This window comes from Hyaena hyaena, unplaced genomic scaffold (genome assembly GCF_003009895.1).
Source record: "Hyaena hyaena isolate Hyena2069 unplaced genomic scaffold, ASM300989v1 scaffold_817, whole genome shotgun sequence".
Taxonomy (NCBI): domain Eukaryota; kingdom Metazoa; phylum Chordata; class Mammalia; order Carnivora; family Hyaenidae; genus Hyaena; species Hyaena hyaena.
Window position 1 is genome coordinate 568,183 of NW_024081450.1, and position 26,421 is coordinate 594,603.

Genomic DNA, 26,421 nt, shown 5'->3' on the forward strand with positions numbered 1-26,421 from the left:
TCTCTCTCTCTCTCTCTCATAGAAATAAATAAAACATTTTAAAAAATTTAAAAAGTGGTATTCTAAAATAATCACTTAGAGTTAGAAGCATAACGAGATTTCTGTTTCTGATCAAGATAGAGTAATAGGGACCAGGTTGAATCTGAAAGTAATAGCATACTGGACAAAATATATTAAACAATGTCCCTCAAGGGGCGCCTGGGTGGCTTAGTCGGTTAAGCGTCCGACTCTCGCTTAGGTCATGATCTCGCGGTTCGTGGGTTCGAGCCCCGCGTCGGGCTCTGTGCTGACTGCCAGCTCAGAGCCTGGAGCCTGTTTCAGTCTGTGACTCCCTCTCTCTGACCCTCCCCTGCTCTCTCTCTCTCTCTCCTGGAAATAAATAAAACCTTAAAAAAAAAAAAAAAACAATGTCCCTCAAGAGTGATATGAGATAGAAAGAAGGACAGGGTATTTGGGGAAGCTTTAGAGGTGATCTTTGATGGTAGCTATCTTATTGCTCCATAACAGTCTTGTTCTGGTGTATCACAAAGCACACTGGATCCCCTCTACCTTCTGGGAGGCAGTGAAAAAAATGAAGTGACCCCTACAATCATCCCAGCCTACTGCCTGGAGAGTTTCTAGACCACAATGCACAGAGAAGAAACTCAGACTCGGCCACTGGAGTCCCTGACTTGAGAAGGCAGAGGTGAGTGTCCAGGGAACCTAAAAAGGCTAGTGTTCTCAGGACAGAGTACTGAGGGGGAAAAAAAAAAAAAAAGAGCTGCAAGAACTCCAGATGTCTGAACGGGTTTCCATTCCAGTATTCAGCTGAGTACTGATTAGTAAGCGCATGTGAGAAAAAACACAAGGCTGGTCATTTTACAATAATAAATGACCGAATTCATCAAGAGAACATGATACTCAGTAACAGTGCTTCAAAATACATGAACTTCAAGAAGAAATACAAAAATCCACAGTTATAGTTCAATACTCCTCTCTGAATATTTGTTAAAACAAACAGAAAATCACTAAGGGTATAGAAAACTTAAAAAAATACCATCAACAGCTTGACCTAATTGATATTTATAGACCGTCTGACCCAACAACGCAAAATATAATTTTTCAAATGCACAAGGCACATTTACCAGATTGAACTTATTCTGGACTATAAAAACTCTCAATGAATTCTCAATAAATTTTAAAAGATTCCAATATTACAGTTTTTTTCCTTGCCACAGTGATATTAAATTAGAAGTCAAGAACACAAACATATCTGAAAGATACGGAAATAACTGGAAACTAACAAACTTCTAAAAAGTCATGAATCAATTAAAGGATTAAAAGGAAAATTATATCCTATTTTGAAGTGAATGAAAGTGAAAACACAATATATTAAAATTACGTAGGGGTGCCTAGGTGGCTCAGTGGGTTGAGCATCCGACTTTGGCTCAGGTCATGATCTCATGGTTCATTGGGCTCTGTGCTGACAGCTCAGAGGCTGGAGCCTGCTTTGGATTCTGTGTCTCCCTCTCTCTCTGCCCCTCCCTTGCTCACTCTCTGTCTCTCTCAAAAATAAATAAACATTAAAAATTTTTCTTAAAAATTATGTGGATGTAGCTAAAATAGAACTTAGAAATTTAAAACAGTAAGTGCCTATTTTAGAAAAGAATAAAAGGCTCAAATTAGTGTCTTCAGTTTCCACCTTAAAAAACTAGAAAAAAGAAGCAAGTAAAAATCAAAGAGGGAGGAAAGAATAAAAAGGTGACAGCAGAAATCAATGAAATAGAAAACAGGAAGATAACAGAAAAATTGATGAAACTAAAAGCTAGTTCTTGAGAAGATCAATTAAATTGACAGCTTGTCAAATTCATCAGGAAAAAAGAAAAAACACAAATAATCAATATCATAAATGATAGAGTGGACATCACTATACATTTTACACATATTGAAAAAGATAATCAGAAAATGTTTTTTAACTTATTTCTGAGAGAGAGAGAGACAGTGTGAACAAGAGAGGGTCAGAGAGAGAGGAAGACACAGAATCTGAAGCCGACTCCAGCTTCTGAGCTAGCTGTCAGCACAGAGCTCAACGCAGGGCTCGAACCCACAAACCGTGAGATCATGACCTGAGCCAAAGTCAGACACTTAACCAACTGAGCCACCCAGGCACCCCAATCAGAAACTGTTTTGAAAAACTTTGTCAATAAATTGATAATATGGATATGGATATGGATAATATGGATAAAGAGATAAATAGATTAAATGGACATATTCATTCTGTGAAAGACATAAAGTATCAAAACTGATTCAAGATGAAATAAAATAACCAAGGTAGTCATATCTATTAAAGAAATTGAATCTCTATTTAAAATCTTCCCACTAAGAGGGCGCCTGAGTGTCTCAGGCAGTTAAGCGTCCAACTCTTGGTTTCAGCTCAGGTCATGATCTCACAACTCATGAGTTCAAGCCCTGAGTGGAGCCCTGCTGACAGTGCAGAGCCTGCTTGGGATTCTCTCTCTCCCTCTCTCTGACTCTCCCCCACTCACTCTCTCAAAATAAATAAAATCTTACCACAAAGAAAACTACAGGCCCAGATAGCTTCACTAGAAACTTTCCCAATTACTTTAGTTAGAAAGAATACCAATTCTGCCTAAACTATTTCAGAACATTGAAAATGAGTGAATATTTCCCAAATGATTCTGGCCAACATTATTACCCTGATAGCAAAACTGTTCAAAGATATTATAAGAAAGAAAACTATAGCCAACATTCCACATAAACATAGTTGTAAAAATTCTGAACAAAATTTGAGTTATACATCATGACAAGTGGGGCTGATCCCAGGAACGCTGGGTTGCTTTATCATTCAAAAATCATTCAATGTAAGTCACCATATTAACAAACTAAAACAAAAAAACACATGATCAACCCAACAGATGGAGAATAAGCATTTGACAAAATCTAACATCCATTACTGACAAAAACCTTCAGCTGACCAGAAATAGAAAGGAACTTCCTCAACTTGACAGAAGGCATGTACAATAAAACTACTAGTATCATAATTAATGGTAAGAGACTAAATGCTTTCCCCTAAAATCGGGAAAAGGGGAAGAATATCTGTTCTCACCATTTTATTTACTTATTTTTTAATGCTTATTTATTTTTGAAAGAGAGGAAACAAGCATGGGAGGGACAGAGACAAACAGAAGATTCAGAGCAGGCTCCACAATGACAGCAGAGAACCTGATGCTGAGCTCAAACTCATGAACCACAAAATCATGACCTGAGCCAAAGTCAGGTGCTTACAACTGAGCACACAGGCATCCTTATTCTTAGCATTTTAATTCAGCATTGTATGGGAGGTTCTAGCCAGTGTAATAAGAGAGAAAACAAAACAGAAAGCCATCCAGTTTGGAAAAAATGAAATAAATTGTCTTTGTTCACAAATGACATGATCTTCTATGTAGAAATTCTTATGGAATCTATAAAATAGTTACTGGATGGAACTAATACATGAGTTTAGCAAGATTTCAGGATACAGGATTGATATACAAAATTAAAATATGGGGATGGGCAAAATGGGTGAAGGGGTGTAGGAGGTACAGGTTTCTGTTATGGAATGAATCACTCATGGGGATGAAAAGTATAGAGAATATAGTCAATGGTATCTTAATAGCATTGCATGGTGGAAAACCTGTTATATGCTGTAACTATATAGCATAAATAAACTTTCAAAAATTTAAATTATAAAATGCCATTTATGATAACATTAAAATATAAAATATAAAGACACAACACATACAATTCTCCTTTTCCCAGGGATAAATATGGCAAAAGATGTGCATGACCTGTACACCCAAAAACTAGAGTATACTGTGTTCATTGGTCAGGAGACTCAATAGTTTGAAGATGCCAATTCTCCCCAAATGGATCTACAGATTTTACGCATTACACAACAAAACCCCAGTGGACTTTTTGTAAAAATAGACAAGCCAATTCTAAAAATCGTGTGGGAATGCAAAGGACCTAAAATAGCGAAAACAACTTTGAAAAGGAACGAAATGGGAGAATTAACTCTACCTGATTTCAAGACTTCTTATAAAGCTACAGTAATTAAGAGAGTATGATCCTGATTACTGATATCAAGATAGGCTGATAAATTGATGGAATAGAATGGAGAGTACACACACACACACATACACACTTATGCACACACATTGACAATGGATTTTTGACAAAAGTGTATTGACAATTCTGGAGGAAAAGTGGTTGAAACAGTGATTGTGGAGGAACCAAATACCTACATTCGCAAAATGAACTTCAGTATGTACCCCATACCATGTAAAAAACAACTCAAAATAGACAAGAGACCCAAGTGCAAAACATAAAGAACTTCTAAAAGAAAATGTAGAAGAAAATAGAAAAATCTAAAAGATTTTTAGAGAAACAGCAAGAAATATTTTATAAATTAGACTTCATCAAATTTTGCCACATCTGCTCTTTGAAAGAAAATTAACAGAATCAAGACCTACTACAGACTAAGAGAAAAATGTGAGTAGACTGTATGTTTAATAAAGGACCTGTACCCAGAACACATAAAGAATTGTTGCAGCTCAATGAAAAGAAAACAATGGATTAAAGATTTTAACAAACACAAAGAAATATATCCATAGCTCTAAGCACATAAAAAGCTGTTCAACATCATACCTTATCGGGGGAATGCAAATTAAAACCACAATGAGATACCACTACACATCAATTAAAATGGCAAAAATTAAAAAGACTGCCATACTAAATGTTGGCAAGGATGTGGGACAGCTAGAACTCTCATACATTGCTAATGGGATTGTAAACAGCCACTTTGGACAAGACTTTGGTGCTTTTAAAAAAACTTAAACATTACACCTACCATGTGATTTAGCCATTCTGCTCATAGATATTTACCCAAGAAATATGAAAGCGTATGTCCATTCAAAGGCCTTTACATAATGTTCATAGCAGATAGTGTCCATCAATAGATAAAACTATATATCCACAGAATGGAATACTAATCAGCAATAAAAAAAAAATATGAACTACTGGGACACCTGCGTGGCTCAGTCAGTTAGGCGTTTGACTTCAGCTCCGGTTATGATCTCAGTTTGTGAGTTTGAACCGTGAGCCCCACATTGGGCTGTGTGCTGACAGCTTGGAGCCTGGACCCTCCTTTGGGTTCTGTGTCTTCGTCTTTCTCTGTCCCTCCCCCACGCATGTTTTGTCTGTCTGTCTGCCTCTCTCTCTCTCTCAAAAATAAATAAACATTAACAAAAAAAGCAATGATACAAGCAACATGGTCGAATCTCAAAATAATTATGCTGAGTGAAATAAGCCAGACAAAAAAACTGTACATATTGTATGCCTTTATTTATATAAAATTCTAGAAGATACAAAATAGTCTATATGGACAGAAAGCAGACTAATGTTTGTTTGGGAGAAAGAGACAGGGAGAATTCCAAAAGACCAGACAACACTTCTGGAAGTATGGATATATTCGTTAAGTGAATTACAGTGCTGGTTTCATAAGTATATACATATGTTAAATCTATCAAATTATAAGCTATAAATATGTATAATCTATTGTTGGTTAGCCATAGCTCAGTAAAGCTGTTATAAAAAATAAAAGTCGAGTCAATCACTTTCTCTCTCCTCATCCTTCAAGGATCTCTTAACAAATCTCTCCTCCCCTACCTTCCACGTTAATATTGCCTATTATTTTAACTCCTCTTTGTTTCACATTAGCCTTTAGTAGTAGTAATATTACCAGCATAGCCAGTCCTTAGGTTGACCAATATGCTTACAAATTCATTTGCTTTTTTTAGTCCCCTTTATTCTTCTGGATGTTTATTTCATCTTTCCCAAAGAACATTCTTTAGTGCATCTTTCAGTGAGAGTTTGTGAATGACAAAATTACCTAACAATGTCTTTTTTGCCCTCAATCATGAATAGTTTATTTGGTTATAGAATATCAGGCTGAAAGTTCTTTTCCCTCCCCATTCTAAAGACATTTTTCCATGATTTCCCAGCCCTCATCACTGGCGATGAGAAATGTACTATCTCTGTAATTGTGATTTCTGTTTAAACATAGATATTGTGTCATTCTCTCTCTGGTTTCCTTATTCATTGAGATTTAAATGTCACTGATGATATTTTGGTAGAAGCTCTAGTTGAAGAACTTCTAGTAGAAGTTCCAGTTCTTTGCCAGGTCTGCCGGTTTCCTTTTATTTATTATTTTTAAAACTCCTTTATACAATGTTTTTATTTGAGTATAGTTGACACATGATGTTATATAAGTTTCAGGTGTACAACCTGATGATTCAACAAGTGTCTCTATGTTATGCTATGCTCACATAGCATAGGGTAGCTACATCTGTCACCATACAATACTATTACAATATGATTGACTTTATTCCCTGGTTGTTCTTTTTTAATACTGTTCTAGTCCATCATTCTAAGAGTTTTGGGGAAGAGAGAAAAGAGAGATATATATTCTGTTCACCATTTTGATAGAAACCTATCATCTGACTCTGTTTTAATAGGAATTAGGAATTTTATTTTAACTATATCTTCATTAAATAATGCCACATTTATAATTTAAAAAAAATTAGTAGATTCTATCATCTCCAACATTGTTCCAGGAATGATTAAATATTTGTAGGCTTTTATTTTATTTATTTTTTAATGTTTTATTTATTTTGAGGGAAAGAGAACAAGCGGGGGTGGGGGGGAGGGCGGCGAGAGAGCACAAGAAAAATCCCACAACGGCTCCCCTGTTGTCAGTACAGAGCCCAAAGTGGGGCTTGAACCCATGAACTGTGAGTTATGACCTGAGCCAAAATCAAGATTTGGACACTTAACTGACTGAACCACCCAGGCACCCCAACTATTTGTAGGCTTTTAAATCCCAGCTCTTATTTCACTATATCTCTGAGATTCTACCTCCTTTAGGCCCCACAGTATACACCATGTCACATAAACATATCTTCAACTTTGGTAAAAATCCATTTGGATCTTTTAATTTTTCTAAGATTTTATTTTTAAGTAATCTCTATACCCAACATGGGGCTTGAACTCACAATCCCGAGATCAAGAGTTACCCATACTCTGCTGACTGAGCCAGCCAGGCACTCCCATCTGGGTCATTTTTGAATGATATGGAAATAAGAACACAAACTGAATTTTATTTATATAAGTTTAATACACATTTGCTTATGCATATGTATATGTATGTATATATATAACATACTGAAACTTCTTTCAAAAGAATAAAAATAAAAGAATATTAAAAATAGCTAATATACCAAAAAGGTATATCTCTATAGAAATCAAAACACATGAAGAAAAGAAGGAAGAAAGGAAGGAAGGAAAGAAGAAAGAAAGAAAGAAAGAAAGAAAGAAAGAAAGAAAGAAAGAAAGAAAGAAAGAAAGAGAAAAAGAAAAAGAAAAGGAAGGGAAAGAGGAGAAAGGGGGAAAGAGAAAGGAAGAAGAAAGGGAGAAAAAGAAAGGAGGGCAGGCAAGCAGGCATCACAAAACATGGATAGCATGATATGAAAAGTCAAGTTCAGATATTTTTGCCATCCTCTCCCTTCTGTCACCTACTCTCTCCCTTCTTCCTGCATTCCTGTCCTGGATTCCCTCCTCCAAAATCCTCCTTAACAACCTACTTTTAAAATGATTGGATGGCCAGGTCTCAGCCTGTGAAAGCAACAACAATGGCAACAATGGAGGAATGTGCTGCTGACTTGTAGTGCCTGCTTTTATTTCAGGGAGTCCTCTGACTTCCCATCTTAATATTAACTGTCATCGCGGAGGCCAGTGTCCCTAAGCCGCGCTGCGTGGGAAACCTAGGGAGCCCCATCCACACCTGCCTGCTCTCCAGATAAACACAGAACTCACAGCCTCCACGGCTATCCATCTGGCACCTTTCAACAGCTTCCAAGCCTAAGAAAACAAACCCTTTAAAAAAGTTTTTTTAAAACAAGAAAGCCCAAAGGGGGCATTTTTGTTTCCGGCTGCAACCATTTCAACCTGAATAAACGGCACAAGGAGTAAAATCTAGCTCCACAGCTGTATACTACACATATTGCATATCTAGATTTACAGTTTTTATGTACTTTTCTCATTTGTCCTTTGGGAGGTTACTTTTTAGGGGAGAATCATAGATTTCTTTCTAATCACAAGAAAGAAGGAGGCTTATCAACCTATAAGAGACAATCAGACTTTCAGAAATTTGTCTTTTCTTCCCTCTCTGGCTCAGCCCAAATATATTAAAAATTTCTCTTTTTTGACCTTCAGAGAAGAAACGTTCACAAACCCATGATTATTTTGCCTAGTGAACTTGAATTCCTGGACTTCCAGTTTAAATACTACAGGCCAGGATCATGGTAAGAACAAATGCTAGGTGGATTTGACACCGGCTTCTCTTGCTTACCAAGTAGTCATGGGAAAATGCATTAACCTCTTCAAGCCTCCGTTTCTGCATTTATAAAATGAAAGTAAATACTTACACCACCGCGTAATTGTTAAGATTAAGGGAAAAAACTTATGTAAACCAACTATCAAAATCATGCCTGATGTACAGTGAGATGCTCAGTTAGAGATATTTTCCTCCTTACACTCTTTTCTTCAAGATGGCCGTGAATTTAATCGTGGGGTTATTCATGAAGCATTAACAATTTCTGAGTACCCAAATGGGTAAAGGGAAAATGCGTAAACACATAATACTTGTTTCAGGTAACAGGAAGATATATTTATATAAAATAGAACATGTTTTGGTTTAGAGCCCACGAGTGCTTTCTTTTCTTCCAACGATAAAGCTCTATTCTGGTGACCCAGTACAATGGTAATTGAAACATTTAATGCCACTGGCAAAGGAATCCAAACAGTATTTATTTGATATAAATATCAAAACCTGTCTGATAAGATCCACCTGGGATGCTTATTGAACATGCAGATTCCCACGTGCTTTCCCTAGAAACTCTAATTCAGTAGGTCTGGGGTGGGCCTGGGAATCTGTATGTTTCAGAAAAACCCCAGATGGTTCCTATTTTAGGCAAGTTTAGGAAACACTGATTAATTGCTTGGGACTCGGGAAATGACTCATCTGCAATTAAGCAATAATGCCTCTGCTTAAGGAACAATGCCAAGTTATTTTAAAGCCATTGAATAATTATATACACTGCTCTAAAAACTGAATTAGCTATTATTTCAATCAGAGAGATTGTTCCATTTAGAATACATTTACACAAATTTTAAAAGTTTTTTAAACGTCACTAGTTTTTCATATTTGTATTTGTTGTGCTTTTTACGTTTTGGGAGAGGACAAAGCATCATTGTATAAATTGTCCATGACTTATCCAGAAGCAGATTTGTCAGGTATCCAAATTTGGGGGAGGAATTTGGGGTATGCAGTTTTCTTTTGGCCCTCAAACTCACATTTATATGCAAAAATAGACTGAATAGATGCCAAAGATTACATTATGCATAGAACCAAAATTGTCCAGAGCTACTGAATGCTACCTACACCATTTTGCATTTTGATTTTATCGAATTAATTTTACTAACAAATGTTTGTTGTACTTATCATTCTAATTGCAATCATTTCCCATACACAATTAAGATCAAAGGGAAATTCACTCGGGGAAGGAAGGGGCGAGGGCTGGGTGGCTAATTAGTCGAACTAAAAGATCTCCCTCAAAGGATCAAGCCCTTTGCCTGCTCTGTAATCCCTGGTTACAAACACCTGCAGAGTTTACCCTCTCTCAAGAGAACTGAACTCTGCTAACCGTATCCAACTCTACTAGAAAAGTGCTTACAATAGGGGCCAGACAGACCTGTCTCAGGTCCAATTCTCATTGCCTGCTTCCTTTGTTTGGTCAGTTTTAGGGAATGGAAGGTGTTAAAATTATTTAAAAAACCATTCAAAATACTGAGTTCAGATCTATGAGAAAGAAGCGAGTCACCAAAACATTATACTTTTTTTTCTCTTAAATTTCTGTTGCACTGGCAATGATTAAAAAAGGAAGTTCAAAACATTAAAAATGCAGTGAGATTGTGGGGGATGCATATCCCAGATAGATACACTGGACACGTGTTTTTTTGGCTGTGCAATGCCACTTGTTTTTTAGAAAGCCACCTCTTTGAGAAACTGCTCTTCCCTCCATTTCATGTTATTATTAACAAAGGAGCTGCCATGTTTCTTCCTCTTTCTTTTTTTTTTTTTAACATTTATTTGTTTTTGAGAGAGTGAGAGCAGAGAGAGAGGAAGACACAGAATCCAAAGCAGGCTTCAGGCTCTGAGCTGTCAGCACAGAGCCCTACGTGGGCCTAGAACTCAGGAACCCTGAGATCATGACCTGAGCCGAAGTCAGATGCTTCATGGACTGAGCCACTCAGGTATGCTGGAGCTGCCATACTTCTGTAGGTATCTTGGCCACGGTTCACCTGTTGAAAGGTGCGATTCTAACTCCGGCTTGGCAATAATCTTTCTCCCTCCTTTCTGATTTTTGGATTTGGGGCTAAAAGTATCAAGTTACATTTTCTCAGGTGGCTGAAGGCCTGGGCTATAAAGTTGAAATGTGGTTGATGACAGTGGTGACTGATAAGCAGAGAGAAAAGAAGCAGATGTAAAGTGTAGAGGTAGGAGATTGGGAGAAAGATCTGTCTGGAAATCCTACTTAAACACGAACAAGGCAGTTGGCAAATTTTACACAGTTTTCACAACTCCAAGAGTTGGTTTCTTTGTAAAATAAAGGTAAGCATAGTAGAATTTATTTCAAGTGGCTTTTGTGAGGAATAATTGTGATAATTTATATAAATCACGGAATGCCGGACCCAACACATAGACAGAGCTCAATAAATGTCAACCAATAAGCACCTCTGGACAGGAGGTTAAGAAACAGTAAGTTTCAGGAGTGGGACCCGCATTCAGAGGACAAGATGTGACAAAGTTTCTGGCACTATTTATTCGAAAAATGTCCCAGGGTACTGGGGTGCCTGGGTCAGTTACACGTCGTACTCTTGATTTTGGTTCAGGTCATGATCTCATGGTTAGTGAATCTGAGCACCGGCAGTGCAGAACCTGCTTGGATTCTCTCTCTCCCTCTCTCTCTGCCCCTCCCCTACTCATATCCTCTCTCTCTCTCTCTCTCTCTCTCTCTCTCTCTGTCAAAATTAATAAACTTTAAAAAAAAAGAAAAGAAAAATATCCCAAAATTAAGTTGACACCTGACTACAATTGTAACCTAACATGAGAAAACCTTAAGCACGGAGAGTAGCAGAAACCCCAAAGCAGGGTTCATAAAGATAATAACAAATAAACAGTTTGTCCTGAGTGCTAAGTGTAGACTAGGCAGGAAGCTAAGTGGGTTCCCTCCTTAATACTTACTGCCACTAGACGAGTTTGGTGTTATTCGTATTTTGCAGATGAGGAAACTGATGAACAATGTTGAAATCTAGCTTCAAAGAAGACTGTTCACCAAGAGCCCAGTTGGCCAGTTGTATTTAAGAGAAGTGGCTATTCCTCAGTTTTCTCTGTCACCTCTGTCCATCAGCATGTCTTAGTTACTGGTTGGTTGCTAAGTTGGTGAAATGGCCATTGCCGCACTGAAGGAGTTAAAACTCAAGCCAAAGAAGGATATTTCACGTTCCCAGGCTGCTTTCCTTCTTGCTCTCCCAAAGTGAGCATGCTCCATGGTTCTGTTTCAGTTCTTCCCTTTCTTCTGTTGGCAAGTCTCACCCCCAAACTGCTTTCTTTCCCAATGGGAGGCCTGCAAGGACCTTTTGGGTTTTTTTCATAGTTTTTTAAATGTTTATTTATTTTGAGAGAGAGAGTACGCGAGTGGGGGAGAGACAGAGAGAGAGAGGGAAAAAGCATCCCACACCAGCAACTCGGAGCCTGATGCAGGAATCAGTCCCATGAAATGCAAGATCATGACCTCAGCTGAAATCAAGAGTCAGTTGCTCAACCAATTGAGCCACCCAGGCACTCCTGTAAGGACTTTCTGAATAGGACTGAATTATCACCCAGATCAGTGTCTATTTTTAATCTTTTTTAAAAAAACCTGTAATGCTTGACTGCCCTTGGTTCCTATAGCTTTCTCCTTAGTCTCAGTTATTGCTTTGCCCTAATTTGGAGGATCATTATATGTTCTAATTGGGACTGTTTATTTGTCTTGCTCTAAGCTACCCATGATCACAGCTTCCCAGAAAATATCAGGTACATCTCTTCCCTAAACCAGTTTGTTCTGATTTTCTGCCTCTGTCTTGATCTGTCATCGTGTATTCTTGACCTCCTGAAATATATATTTTTTGTTTTTTTCAACTAGGTTATATATTCTACCTGTAGAACAATGTGTTTCACATTGTGATTCTCAGTCCATCTGCCCTTGAATCATCTGGAATGCTTTATGAAAGTAAACATTTTTAGCTCCATCCCCACAAATCAGAATTTCTAAGATAAGTCCAAGAAGTATACATTTTTTCACATTTTATTTTTAAGTAATCTCTACACCCAATGTAGGCCTTGAAACCACAATCCTGAAATCAAGAGTTGCATGTTCCAATGACTGAGACAGCCTGGTGCCCTTAGAGTGCATTTTTAATAAGCTTCCAGGTGATTGTGCATACAGAGCTTGGGACCACTGTACTGTGAGAACAGATATTATAATCATGGATTTTATGATTATATATATATTTATGATTATATATATATATATTTCAAGTACTCCCAGCTCTGTGCTTAGCACCTGGAAGATTATCACTAATTGCTTCATGGGTTAAAGAATGAATAAATCTAACTTTAGAAGGAAATCCAGTCATGGGAAATCTTCCCTACTCTGAGGAAATATTTGCAATTTTCACTAAACGTGCCCATAATACCAACTTCAATTAGTATAATCCTCATTCCTTCATGGGTTAAACTGCTTAAATCTCCTTTGGATTTTGCTTCTTCCTAAAATAATGTAGTTTTAATTTACTTTGGTTGTGGTGAAATATATCAAACTGGTTCAAAACTCTCAAGGTATTCTTTAATTCAGTTTAGACCTCCTCCTAGTTAAAAGCTATAAACATTTTCTCCAATTTTGACTGTAAGAAATCTCCAAAATGATTTTATAAGCCAAGTAAATATTGTTATAGGGACTACTAAATAGGTTTTAATGTTTTAACATATCATTAATTCAACAAATATTGACTGGATTTAAACATTCAAATTGTTATCACAAGCAGTGCATATAGTGTGTACAAGCCAATGATTTCCTATTGTTTCCTGGGAATATTAATTTTGAACTCTTTATTCAGTTAGGTTTGAAAGCTCTTTTTGCTCCCTAGCTGCAACTCATTCCATGCTGGGTGACTCCAGGTAGACACTGGATTGCTGACTCTAAGAGATCTGTTCCTATCAGCATAACTCATTAACACTCAACTTTCCCTCCTGTCTGTTTTTCTAACAGATGTCACCTTGATCTTTTTGCTAAACTTACGTTGACATTGAACATGTGAAGAGAGAAATGGAGCAAAGGTGATATAACTGTGAACTCTAAATATGTCATTGCTTTTAATCCTTACAATGACTTTGTGAGGCATACTGTTTTCTTCCCATATTATAAAAGAGATAGACTAGTAGAAGACTAAGAGTGGTTGTATAACTGGACCAAATTATATAGCTAAGAAATGGCAGGTCCAGGACTTAATTTACCATTTCTTTGGTCCCTAGGTTCATCTACTTTCTACTCTACCATGGGTTACTTCGTCACTTTAATTTGCAACTTCTCAAACACCTTTCTGCCCTGCCCCAAACATGTGCCTTATTCTTGGCCATGTGTTAATCTCCCTACTTTGAATTGGTCTCACCCAGGAGTTCCCTAGCAATCAGATGCTCTGTTGTTTCCCTCTAACTCAGCCACTTTCCTTCCCACCCTGTCAGCTTCTTCAAAGCCAGTCTTGCCCAAACATAGAGCACCACATTCAGAAAAAAAGCAATAATGTAGTCTCCTTTGATGACTTCCATTTGTCTTGTTATGGATATTAGACGAGTTTCAGTTGAAAGTAGGTTTGGCTGCATATAACATAAAATCCTACTATAGTCGCTAAACAAAAAGTTTATTTTTCTCATATAACAAGAAGTTTAAAAGTCAGTGTTCACACTAGATGCCATAATGATCTTACAGCTAATGTCTGCAATTCTACTGACTTTTTTTAAAGTTTATTTATTTATTTTGAGAGAGACAGAGACAATGTGAGTAAGGGAGGGGAAGAAAGACAGGGAGACAGAGAATTCTAAGCCAGCTCTGCACCATTGACACAGGGTTTGAACCCACAAAACCATGAGATCATGACCTGAGCTGAAATCAAGAGTTGATGTTTAATCAAATAAGCCACCTTGGCTCCCCTGACTTTTCCCTTCCACTTGATGACAAGACAGCTGCTCTGTCTCCAACTATTGCATCCACATTCAAAACCAAATGAAAGGGGAAGTAGCAGCGGCAGTGGTATTTCCACACATCCTCCTACATGAGCCCAGCAGACTTCCCCTAAGACCTTATTGAACAGAATGGGTCACGAGGCCCACCACCAGCTGTTAAAAAGGAAGAAAATAGGAAGGCCTGGGTGGCTTAGTCGGTTAAGCGTCCGACTTTCGCTTAGGTCATGATCTCGCGGTTCGTGGGTTCAAGCCCCGCGTCGGGCTCTGTGCTGACTGCCAGCTCAGAGCCTGGAGCCTGTTTCAGTCTGTGACTCCCTCTCTCTCTGACCCTCCCCTGCTCACGCTGTCTCTCTCTCTCCTAGAAATAAATAAAGCATTAAAAAAATAAAAAATTTTTTAAAAAAGGAAGAAAATAAATTAAGGCAAACAACACATCAATAGGCTAAAGAATAAAAATCACATTATCATATCAATGGAAAAAGGCATTGTCAAAATTGAACACTCATTCATGATAAAAATTCAGCAAACTAGGAACAGAGTGAAACTTCCTCAACTAGGTATAGATCCTCATATACAAAAAACTCTAAAGCTAACATTATACTTAATAATGAGAAACAAGAAGTTTCCTGCTAAGATCAGGAACAAGGCAAGATTGTCCCTTCACCACTCCTTTTCAACATCATACCAGAAGTCGTAGCTAATGCAGTAAGACAAGAGAAGGAAATGAGAGGTATATAAATTGGGAAAGAAGAAAGAAGAAATAAAACTGTCTTTGTAGATGACATGACTGTCTGTGTAGAAAATATGAAAGAATCAACAACAACAACAAAAAACCCCAGGAACAAATAAAGGATTGTAATAAGGTTTCAGGATACTAGGTTAATGACGCGGAAAACAAAGGCAAAAGAAATGTAGAAACAAACAAACAAAAAAACGTTCCTTACAACTTACAGCCCATTGGCAAGTACTTGAGACCTTCCTCCAGGAATTCAACTGCCTCAATATTAACATTAGCTTGACATTAGCCCAACCCGTAGGATCCTGTAAGTCTTCTTTAACATATGAAAATCCCTTCCGAAACTTCCTTTATCTCTACCCACCCCAAGATATATGTTAGCATTCTTCCTCCAAACACATGGCCCACTGATAAACATCTGATGGGTCTCCTAACTAAGGTTTTACTAGGCAGTAGTACATGACCCCTCAAGGTCCTGGAAACCTTGCTATCAAATTTCTTAAAGACGTATGCTTTTTCTAGCCCCCTCCCAACTTTAAAGTATATAATAAGCCACTCCTAACAACGTTAGTGCTGCTTTTTCTGCCCGCGAGTCCCTTCCCTGTCCTTTAATAAACCTCACCTTTTTTGCACTGAGGATGTCTCAAGAATTCTTTCTTGACTGTTTGCTCCCAGACCCCAGCATTTCACATCAGTTAATATACAAAAGTCAGTTGCTTTCCTATATACCAGCAATGAACAGGTGGAACATAAAACTAAAAATATAGATATTTACATTAGCACTCTGAATAAAATATTTTGGTATAAATAATTAAGTATTTAGGTATAAATCTAACAAGATATGTACAAGTTCTATGTGTTAAAAGAACACCACATGGGGCACCTGGGTGGCTCTGTGGGTGAAGTGCCTGACTTCAGCTCAGGTCATGATCTCACGGTTTGTGAGCTCGAGTCCCACGTCAGTTTCATGCTGACAGCTCAGAGCCTGGAGCCTGCTTCAGATTCTGTCTCCCTCTTTCTCTACCCCTCCCCCACTCACATTCTCTCTCTATCTCTCAATAATAAATAAACATTAATATTTATTTATTACATTACAAAACTTTGATGAGCAAATAAATGAAAAGATATTCCATGTTCATGAATAGGAAGACTCAATGTTGTCAAGATATCAATTCTTCCCACCTTGATCTATAGATACAGTACAATCCCAATCAAAATCCCAGAAAAGTACCTTGTAAACATTAACAAACTGGTTCTAAAATTTATATGGAGAGGCAAAAGAATGAGAGTAGCCACCACATATTGAAGAACAAACTTTGAGAACTGATACTACCTCAAGATTTACTATAAAGCTGCAATGGTCAAGAAAATGGGATATGGGTGAAAGAATAAATCAGTAGAAATAAATAGCTCCAAGAAGAAGAATAGAGAGTACAGAAATAGAGCCACATAAATGTAGTCAACTGATATTTGATAACAAGCAAAGGCAGTACAACAGAGCAAAAATAATCTTTTCAAAAGTGATGCTGTAACAATTGGACATCTACATGCAAAATAATGAATATAGACAGACTTTACACTCTTCATAGAAATTAACTCAACATGGACTACAGACTTAAATATAAAATGCAAAAGTATAGGGGTGCTTGGCAGGCTCAGTCTGAAAAGCATGTGACCCTTGATCTCAGGGTCATGAGTTTGGGCCCCAGGCTGGGTGTAGGGATAACTTAAAAAAATAAAACTTAAATGCAAAAGTATAAAACCCCTAGAAGATGACATAGGAGAAAATCTAGATAACCTTGGATACAGTAATAACTTTTTAGATATAATACTAAAGAATTAATTGATGAAAGAAATATTTGATAAGCTGGACTTCATTAAAATTAAACACTTCTACCCTGAAAAAGAAGGGAATGACAGGACAATCTACAGACTGGGGGAAAATACTTGCAAAAGACACATCTGGTAAGGGACAGCTGTCCAAAATACACAAACTCTTAAAACACTTAAAAATAAGAAAATGAACTGGCCAATTAGAAAAATGGACAAAATACTCTAAGAGATACATCACCAAAGAAGATATACAGATGGCAAGTAAGCATATAAAAAGATGTTCAATGTCATATGTCCTTAGGGAATTGCAAATTAAAACAATGAGATACTACTATACACATATTGGAATGGCTAAATCCAAAACACTGACCACACTTAAATGCTGGTAAGAATGTGGAACAACAGGAACTCCCATTCATTGCTGGTGAGAATACAAAATGGTTCAGCTGCTTTGGAAGACAGTTTCTTATAAAACTGAGCATACTCTGCCCACATAATCCAGCAATAGTGCTCCCTGTTATTTACCCCAAAGAACTGAGAATTTGTATCCACATAGAAACCTCATGAATGTTTACAGGGGCTTTATTCATAATTGCCAAAACTTAGAAGCATCCAAGGTGCCATTTAGTACATGAATGGATGAACAAACTGTGCTATATCCAGATAATGGAACATTATTCAGCATTTAAAATAAATGACCTAAAAAAATAACAAATAAAAGAAATGACTTGTTGAGCCATGAAAATATATGGAGGAAACTTAAATGCATATTACTAAGTAAACAAGCCAATCTGTAAAAAGCCACATACTGTATGATTCTAACTATATTACATTCTGAAAAAGGCGAACCTATAGAGACAGTAAAAGATTAGCGGTTGCCAGCGATGGGGAGGAGGCAGAGAGATGGGTATGCAGAACATAGAGGATTTTAGAGCAATGCAACTACTCTACATGATATTAAATGGTGGATATATATCTTTCTGCATTTGTCAAAAACCATAGAATGTACTGCACCAAGCATGAACGCAACTGTAAACTATAGACTGTGGGTGATAACGATGTATCAGTGTTGGTTGTTTGAATGTAAAAGATGTACCACTGTGCTGTGGCATGTCAATAGTTGGGGGGGGGGTAGGTATGTGGGGACAGAAGGTATGTGGCAAGTCCCTGTACCTTCTGCTCAATTGTGCTAAAACTGTCTTAAAAAAATAAAGTCCCCCCCCGCCCAAACCCTCCCCCACAAAAGGCAGAGAAAGGAGAAAATTGGATTATCAAGAATGACTTAGGCCAGTCATTATTATTTTTCCTGAGACTGTGAATATTGATGCCCTGAGCTAAACTGAAGTTTTATTAACAAGGCAAAAGTGGGGAAATTTCCTCCTTGATGGTTTTTCCTAATTAATTTTTTTCTAGATATAAATATGCTTTCTTACAATGTTATTGTAATTCCTTTTGTCTTTACTAGATGTATGTTATGTCACTAACAGTGTCTACTGTACAGGTGCTTCCCATGATCCCCAGTCTTGGTTCTGCAAGAACAGCCAAGGGACTCTAGCCTGGCCTCCCTGCCACGTGCTCTGGCCCAGCCTCTCTCCTTCATTCTCTTATGAGTCAAGGACTCTTGTTTACAAAGTGGACAGCCAGGGTCTCAGGTGCAGCCTGTGGCCTGTGGACTGCAGCCACCGGCCAGAGCTGCAGCTTGAAGGATTGAGTTGAAGCCCGTGTCCTTAACAGCACCCAGTGCATAAAAACCTGTTTTTATCCTTGTTTGAATGAAATCTTATAAGGAAATGTAAACAAATGAATTAGATACTATCAAAGCTGCTTGTCTGAATCCAGGAAAAGAGGGTGAAGCAAACCTTCTATTGTAAGCTCTTCTAGAACAATTAAAAGCCTTGGGTGGCAACTGCCAGGACACCCCCTACATGGAGTACCCCAAAACGCCTCACCCATGCCTCACCTTGGGTCTAGCCACCTCGCAAGGGCACCCCCTGCAGGGAGCACCCCACAACATCTTGGCTGGAATCCAGTTCGGCTTCATAGGAGAAGATATTTGCAAATGATATATCTGATAAGGGCATGAGTATCCAAAATATATAGAGAACTTATACAACTCACCATGAAAAAAACAATCCAATTACAAAATAGCCAGAGGACCTGAACAGATATTTTTCCAAAGAAGATATCCAGATGGCTAACAGACACATGAAAAGATGCTCAACATCACTAATCACCAGGGAAATGTGAATCAAAACCACAATGAGGTGTTAACTTACACCTGTCGGAATGACTAGACTCAAAAAACAAGAAAGAACAAGTGTTGACAAGGATGTAGAGAAACAAGAACTCTTATGAACTATTTGTGGGAATGTAAATTAGAGCAGCCACTGTGGAAAACAGTAGGCAGTTTCCTCAAAAAGTCAAAGATAGAATCATCATATGATCCAGTAATTCCACTGGGTATTTACCCAAAGAGAATGAAAACACTGATTCAAAAAGATATATGCACCCCTGTGTTTATTGTAGCATTATTTACAATAGCTAAGATAGATGAAAACAACCTAAGTGTCCATTGATAGAGGAAAAAAAAAGATTTAGTGTGTATAATCCAATGAGATATTACTCAGTTGTAGAATAGAATGAGGTCTTGGCATCTGTGGCAATACAGATGGGCCCAGATGGTATTATGTTAAGTGAAATAAGTCAGACAGAGAGAAGACAAATACCATATGATTTCATCTGTATGTGGAATTTAAAAAACAACAGCAAAGCAAATGGACAGACAAAAAGTAGAAACAGACCCATAAATACAGAGAACAAACGGATTATTGCCAAGGGGAGGGGTATAGAGGAATGAGCAAAATGGGTGAAGGGAGTAGGACATAGAGATTTCCAAATAGGGAGCGAATAACTCACAGGTGTAAAAGATAGGCACGGGGCATATAGTCAATGGCATTGTGTCGCGTGGTGACAAACGGTAGCTACACTTGTGGTGACTTACTGAATCACCCTATTGTACACCTGAAACTAATTTAACATGGTATCAACTATACTGCAATATTTTTAAAATGTACAAAAAAAATCTAAAGCCAACAATACCAAATATCAAGTTATTAAACCTGAGAGACAAAGTTTTTAAAAAGTGAGCTAAATGAAAATTTTGTGTTCTGTTGTTTTGCCAAAATGGACACAAAGTTATAAATCAACATCAAAATCTCTAAGATCAAATGCTAGCATCTTGGTACTTATAGTGCTCTAACCAATGCTTATTTCCAAATAAAAACTTGAAAGGTCTTACTCTTTATCACAACCAGAATCTTTTTCTAACTCCTTTCCTTTCTTGTTTCCTGTTTCCTGGACCCATATAATTTATTATTTTTTGAATAGTGTTACCAATTTACTTGAACCGAGTATGCCAAAGAGTAACTGAAATAAATACAGCAAAAGTGTTTTTATGCTATAAAAATAAAACCCTGGCTGCAGCCAAAGCCCTACCAGAGCCGACTTTTAGTAAATACTGCTTCCATGCTCTGAGAGAGTTTCAAAGGATGTTGTCTCTGCCCTCTGATAGTTAAAGAATAACCAACAGTGTTGTTGGCAAATACTTACATATGGTGAGTATATTAAAATGTTCACATGTATGAATTATATTCAGCTGAAGTCAGAACTTAAGCCAATGTCCTTTAAAAGGAGAGAACTGCAACACATTAATTAATTAGAGTTTATGCTTATTATAACAAAGCCCCCTTCTTGTCTAAACCAAAGTCTTTTAAGTTTATTACAGCAATCAGAGTAATGTATTGGAATTTCACATGTGTATGTGTGCGTGAATAATGCAAGTCTTAACATTCCTTAGCAGAGTCCTATTCTTAGGGAGTTTTTCACAGAACGGTCATTTTCACAAAAGCACAGCATTTTCTCTCCAGTAAAGAATCCCAAGAAGAAGTCTAATCAATGACTGACCTAATATCCCCTTTATGTGACATTAGCCTGAGTTCAGTCTTTAACCTCTACATTCTAATTGTGTTTAAACCCATATGCAAACCGATATTGTCTGCATCCGATCGATGGAGCAGATAATAGACCATTGCAAACTGTAAACTAGAGTATTAGGCTCTCTTTCTATGTCCCACTTCTGTTTCCCACATTTTGAGTTTCATTTCCTCATGTCTTTAAAAAGATCCAAATTGGGGGGGGGGGCACCTGGGTGGCTCAGTTGGTTAAGCATCCTACTGTGGTTCAGGTGATGATCTCACTGTTTGTAGGTTTGAGCCCCCCTTTGTGCTCTGTGCTGACAGCTCAGAGCCTGGAGCCTGCTTTGGATTCTGTGTCTCTCTGTCTCGGTCTCTCTCTCTCTCAAAACCAAATAAACATTTTTTAAAAATTGAGGAAAAAGATCCAAATGGAATTAAAGCCATTTAAGAAATGTCCTCCTTGGTGGTATTTCCTATTTAAGGTTTTTTTTTTTTTTTTTTTGGATATAAGCATGCTTTTTCACGATGTTTTTATAATCCTTAATGTTATACTAATTGTTTGTAGTAAAAGTGCATTTCTTATTTAAAAAGAATGAGGGCGCCTGGGTGGCTCAGTTGGTTAAGCCTCCAACTTCGGCTCAGGTCATGATCTCACGGTTCATGGGTTCGAGCCCCATGTCGGGCTCTGTGCTGACAGCTAGCTCGGAGCCTGGAGCCTGTTTCAAATTCTGTGTCTCCCTCTCTCTCTGATCCTCCCCTGCTCACACTGTCTGTCTCTCTCTCTCAGAAATAAATAAAACATTAAAAAAAAAAAAGAATGAAATTCTGTGGTGCCTGGGTGCCTTAGGTGTTTAAGTGTCTGATTCTTGGTTTTGGCTCAGGTCATGATCTAATGGTTCATGAGTTCAAGCCCTGCATCAGGCTCCAGGGTGACAGCATGGAGCCTGCTTAGAAGGCTCTCTCTCTCTCTCTCTCTCTCTCTCTCAATCTCTCTCTCTCTCTCTGTCCCTCCCCTGTTCACATGCATGTTTTTGTTCTCTCTCTCTCAAAAATAAATAAACATTTTTTAAAAATGAAACTTTACAAAGTGAAATTGCATGTGTACTTCTGTCAGAGAAGTTCTTTGCAATGTGTGAGTTAATTTGTTCCTTTATTCCACTTTATCCCACAGGCACTGATTGAGTGCTTATTATGCCCCAGGCACATTGGGAGCTGAATCTTTATCCTTAGAAGTTCACAAAGAAGTAAAAGAAATAGACTCATAAATACAATGACGTGTACTTGCCATGGTAGAGACCTGTATAACACAGTATGTGGACCCTGATAAGGGACAAGTACACACTCACAGGACATGGTATTTGAACAGAAGTTTGAAGGTTGCTTAGCAAATCCCTCTTCTTGCCTATGGTCTAGGACCAGAAGCCCACTTTCTAGGTGATAGGAGGAACACACCTCAATTCCAGTTTGAGTGGAAAACTGAGATGCCCAACCCTATTAGAGCAGCAAGAACTCCGAATGGGGCAAAGGTGATTAACTCTGTACAACACTATTCAACCATCAAAAAAAAAAAAAAATCATATCCTATATCACTCATTCGACAAATGTTTATTGAGTTCTGACTATGTTTGCAGTAGTGTTCTATGTATTAGAAATGCAGCATTGCACAAAAGAGGTATAATTCCTCACTCTGGTGGAATTTATATGAGAATGAAAATACTATTAAAGATTTGAAAAATGTGTGAAGAGAGCTGGTAGAGGATAGTATATATGGTATGATCTTGACTTTATTATGTATGAAAAGATTAAAGGATTATTTTATGTTAACTTTTGCTATATAACAGGCTATAGAACTTCTTGGTTTAGATGACAACCATTCATTTAGCTTGGGACTCAGGGGATTTGCACTCTGGACTGGGCTTACTGCTGGTTCTTCTGCTGGTCTTGGTTGGGTTCACTAAAGTGTGTTCACCGGCTACTCCCTTAGGCCGCCCTGCTTCTGGGGATTTGCTGAGTGTTGACTGACGTGACAGGGGCAACTAGGCACATATCTCTTGTCATTCAGAAGGTTGGCACTGACTTACTACAGGATGGAAGTACATTCCAAGGGCAGCAAGAGAGGGCAAGCACAGTCATAAGCATTTTCTAAATCTCTCCTTGTGATACATTAGCTGTTGTCCCACTGGCCAAGCTCCGAGTCAGTGGTAAGAGAGGAATACCCAAAGGTATGCCCACAGGGAGGTGGGGACACAATTGGGGTACTTGCTGCAACAATTTGCTAAAGATAAATACCAAAAAGGTGAGGGTGGTTGCCTGGGTAATGGGATTACAGTTTATAGTTTCTTCTCTATTTTTCCTTTAATTTTTCAAATTTTTGGTAGTCAGGAGGAGGAATTCAGGGGCCTATTGTCACGTGCTTGTTGCAGCTTGGAGCACAGTGAAAGTATCCTGTGGTTAGCATCAGGCACCACGTTTGGGTGCCTCCTGCCACAGTAAGCCTGGCCGAACTGGCGAAGAGAGGCTTCTGCAAATGGTTTCTTGGCTCAGAAACAAAGCATATTGTAATAGAGTCTACATATAGGGGAAATTAGAAGATTCAGATTCAGATTGAGGTGCAAGAGCAAGCACAGGCAAGAGGAATCATGATGACGGAAGCCCCTTTAGGCTCATTTGAAACTCTTATTGAAGTGGGGTGAACTAGGCACAGAAAGAAGAGAATCTGAAGTCTCTTCGATAATTTCAGCATTAGTGATCAGAATATTACATGCTGGTGGAAACGCAAATCTTTATTCAAACTCTTCATTACATCAGCGCCCCAGAGAAGTGGCGGGACTTGACAGGCTCCCTGACGTCTTGTGGCAGAGGCGGAGGCAGAGCCCAAGTCTCCCAAGAGCACGTCTGGTGGTTTGTTTTTGGGGCACTGCTGCTGTGAAGATAGCTGGTCCATTTGTGAACAGTGGGATGGTGACTGGCTATCTCTCCTCCCCTGCATCCCTTCCCTGCCTACCTATCTGTCTCTCTCTTTCTCTTTATCACACACAGCGCACGCGCGCACACACACACACACACACACACCACAGACTTTGAGTATCAAGATGATCCAAGTGTTACCATTAATGATGGCTACCATTTCTTGTGCTATGCCCTTAAGCCTATACCAGGAGGTTATGAGCTCAAATACACTAAGCAAGCAATTTTTAAAAGACTTACAGTTAATGAGCACTTGAAAAATATAGGTTGATTTGCCAAGTCAACACTGGTCTTTAGGCCTGGGATTTTGCCAGGGGTAAATTACATGCTACATAGATGGAACTTTCTTGGCTTTGCTTGACCTAAGCCTGTTAGTATGCCCAAGGCTATCACCTTGAAAGAAGCATTGAGAGTAAAAGTTATGTTTGCTGCAGTGGTTGTTTTATTATTTATCAGGTCCAGTAATGTTCCTTTTCATGACAGAACCAAATATTTTGTCATTAAAGGAATATACATAATTACTTCATAAAAATGAACCTGGCCGATAGCATCTATCTAAATATATTTAGGCTAAGGAAGGATGTGAGCCAAAAGGAAACAAGAAAAAGAGGGAGGGATAGAAAAGCTACTGTTCTTATGTACCAGGGGTTATAGGATTCCAAGAAGGTGTTATGATTCGTGGCTCATGAAAACAGGTACACACAGAAATTGGAGACAGCTCTCTGCAGAGTGTTAGGATTTACCCATTTTTACCGTACACAGATGGAAGGGAAGAATGATTTAATTATTTCTGTGTATCAGGCCAAAAATGATTCGGGCATAATGATTTGGTTTTTTAACTGGTTAACTTGGATTTTAATGTGATTTCCTCACTTTATATTATCTCAGATATGGATCTGATGGTCTGTCTAATCCCATCCTTTACCTTCCCTTTTCCCTGAGGGCTCACTCGGCTCTTATTTCTGCCACCATGGGTTTCGGGTTTCGACTAACAGGAAGCATATCATCTATGTGGTGACAAGACATTCAGAAATGCCTCCTCGACTATTGCTAACTTCAAGTCCAAAAGCCCTAAAAGGTGAGGCTGCCTGACTATTTTCCACAGCTCCTGGATGGCTGTGAGATATCTTTGTCACGGATACCATTTGCTGTTTCCCATGAAGGTCACACTATGTGCACGATTTACCTAAATTTGTGATAGCTAACAAATCTGTGATCAATGAGCATCTTTTCCAAATGTAAGGCAATTGACTGAAATAGGTTTGACTCCCAACTCAACACTGTGTGAGGTTTAGAGATCTCTAAGCAACCCTCCATTTTGTTATATATGGCAGCCTTAAAGATATATGAGGCTGCCCGTCACTGGGATCCCCTTCACCCTTGGGTCCCTGAGCCATATAGAAAGCTCTAGCAAATGGGTAGAACCACAATTGGCAAGCTCCTGCTTTTCTATTCTATTCTCCTCTGACTGCAAACAGTGCCATATAGTGAAAAGAACATTGGTTTTGGAGAAAACTAGAATCCAAATCCCACTGCAACACTTTCTTTGATATTGTGCCTGTCTAGAGCTGTTCTGGCACAAATGGACAGATATTTCAGGAGAGAAAGAGCCTTTTTTTTTTTTAATGTTTTATTTATTTCTGAGATGGAGAGAGAGAGAGAAAGAAGAGAGAGAGAGAGAGATAGAGCGAGCAGGGGAGGGTCAGAGAGAGGGGGAGACACAGAATCTGAAGCAGGCTCCAGGCTCTGAGCTGGCAGTCAGCACAGAGCCCGACGCGGGGCTCGAGCCCACGAACTGTGAGATCATGACCTGAGCCGAAATCAGACGCTTAACCGACTGAGCCACCCAGGCGCCCCGAGAAACAGCCTTCTTGAGAGACATTCCTGAGTCTATTCTATACATAAGTAACTAAAACATAATTTGAACAATTATTAACAAACTGTTATTGAATATCTCCTCTGAGCCAGGTTTCTGGGATTACAGAGATAAAGAAATTAAGTCTTTCTCCTCAAGATGAAGCCCAAAGCCTAACACAGAAGACACATCTATAAACATATTATAACATCTTATTCTAAGTTCACCAGTACAAATGAGTGGGGGTACAGTAGTAGCACAGAGGGGGTACTGATTAACTTTCTCTTGGGGCAGCGATGCTCAGGGAAGACCACTAATGTCTCATTCAGCAGTGCAGGCCTGGCAGATCCTTCAAGGATAATGAGAATTATCTAAGGTATAAGGAATTAGGAAATAGTTGGGCTGAAAAGCATCTTTAGAAACCACCTATCTTTCTATATTTAGTGAAGACTGTATTTATACACCATTCTCTGCACACTTGGAAGCCTGCATCATTTGTGGGATCCTTTGCTCAAAAAGCAGGAAAAAAAGTAGTGTTAAAGGCACTGAAATATAAAGGTTCTTCCTTTCTTCGTGATCTCTCTTTTGACTTGTGATGGTTTTTATTTGCTACTTAATG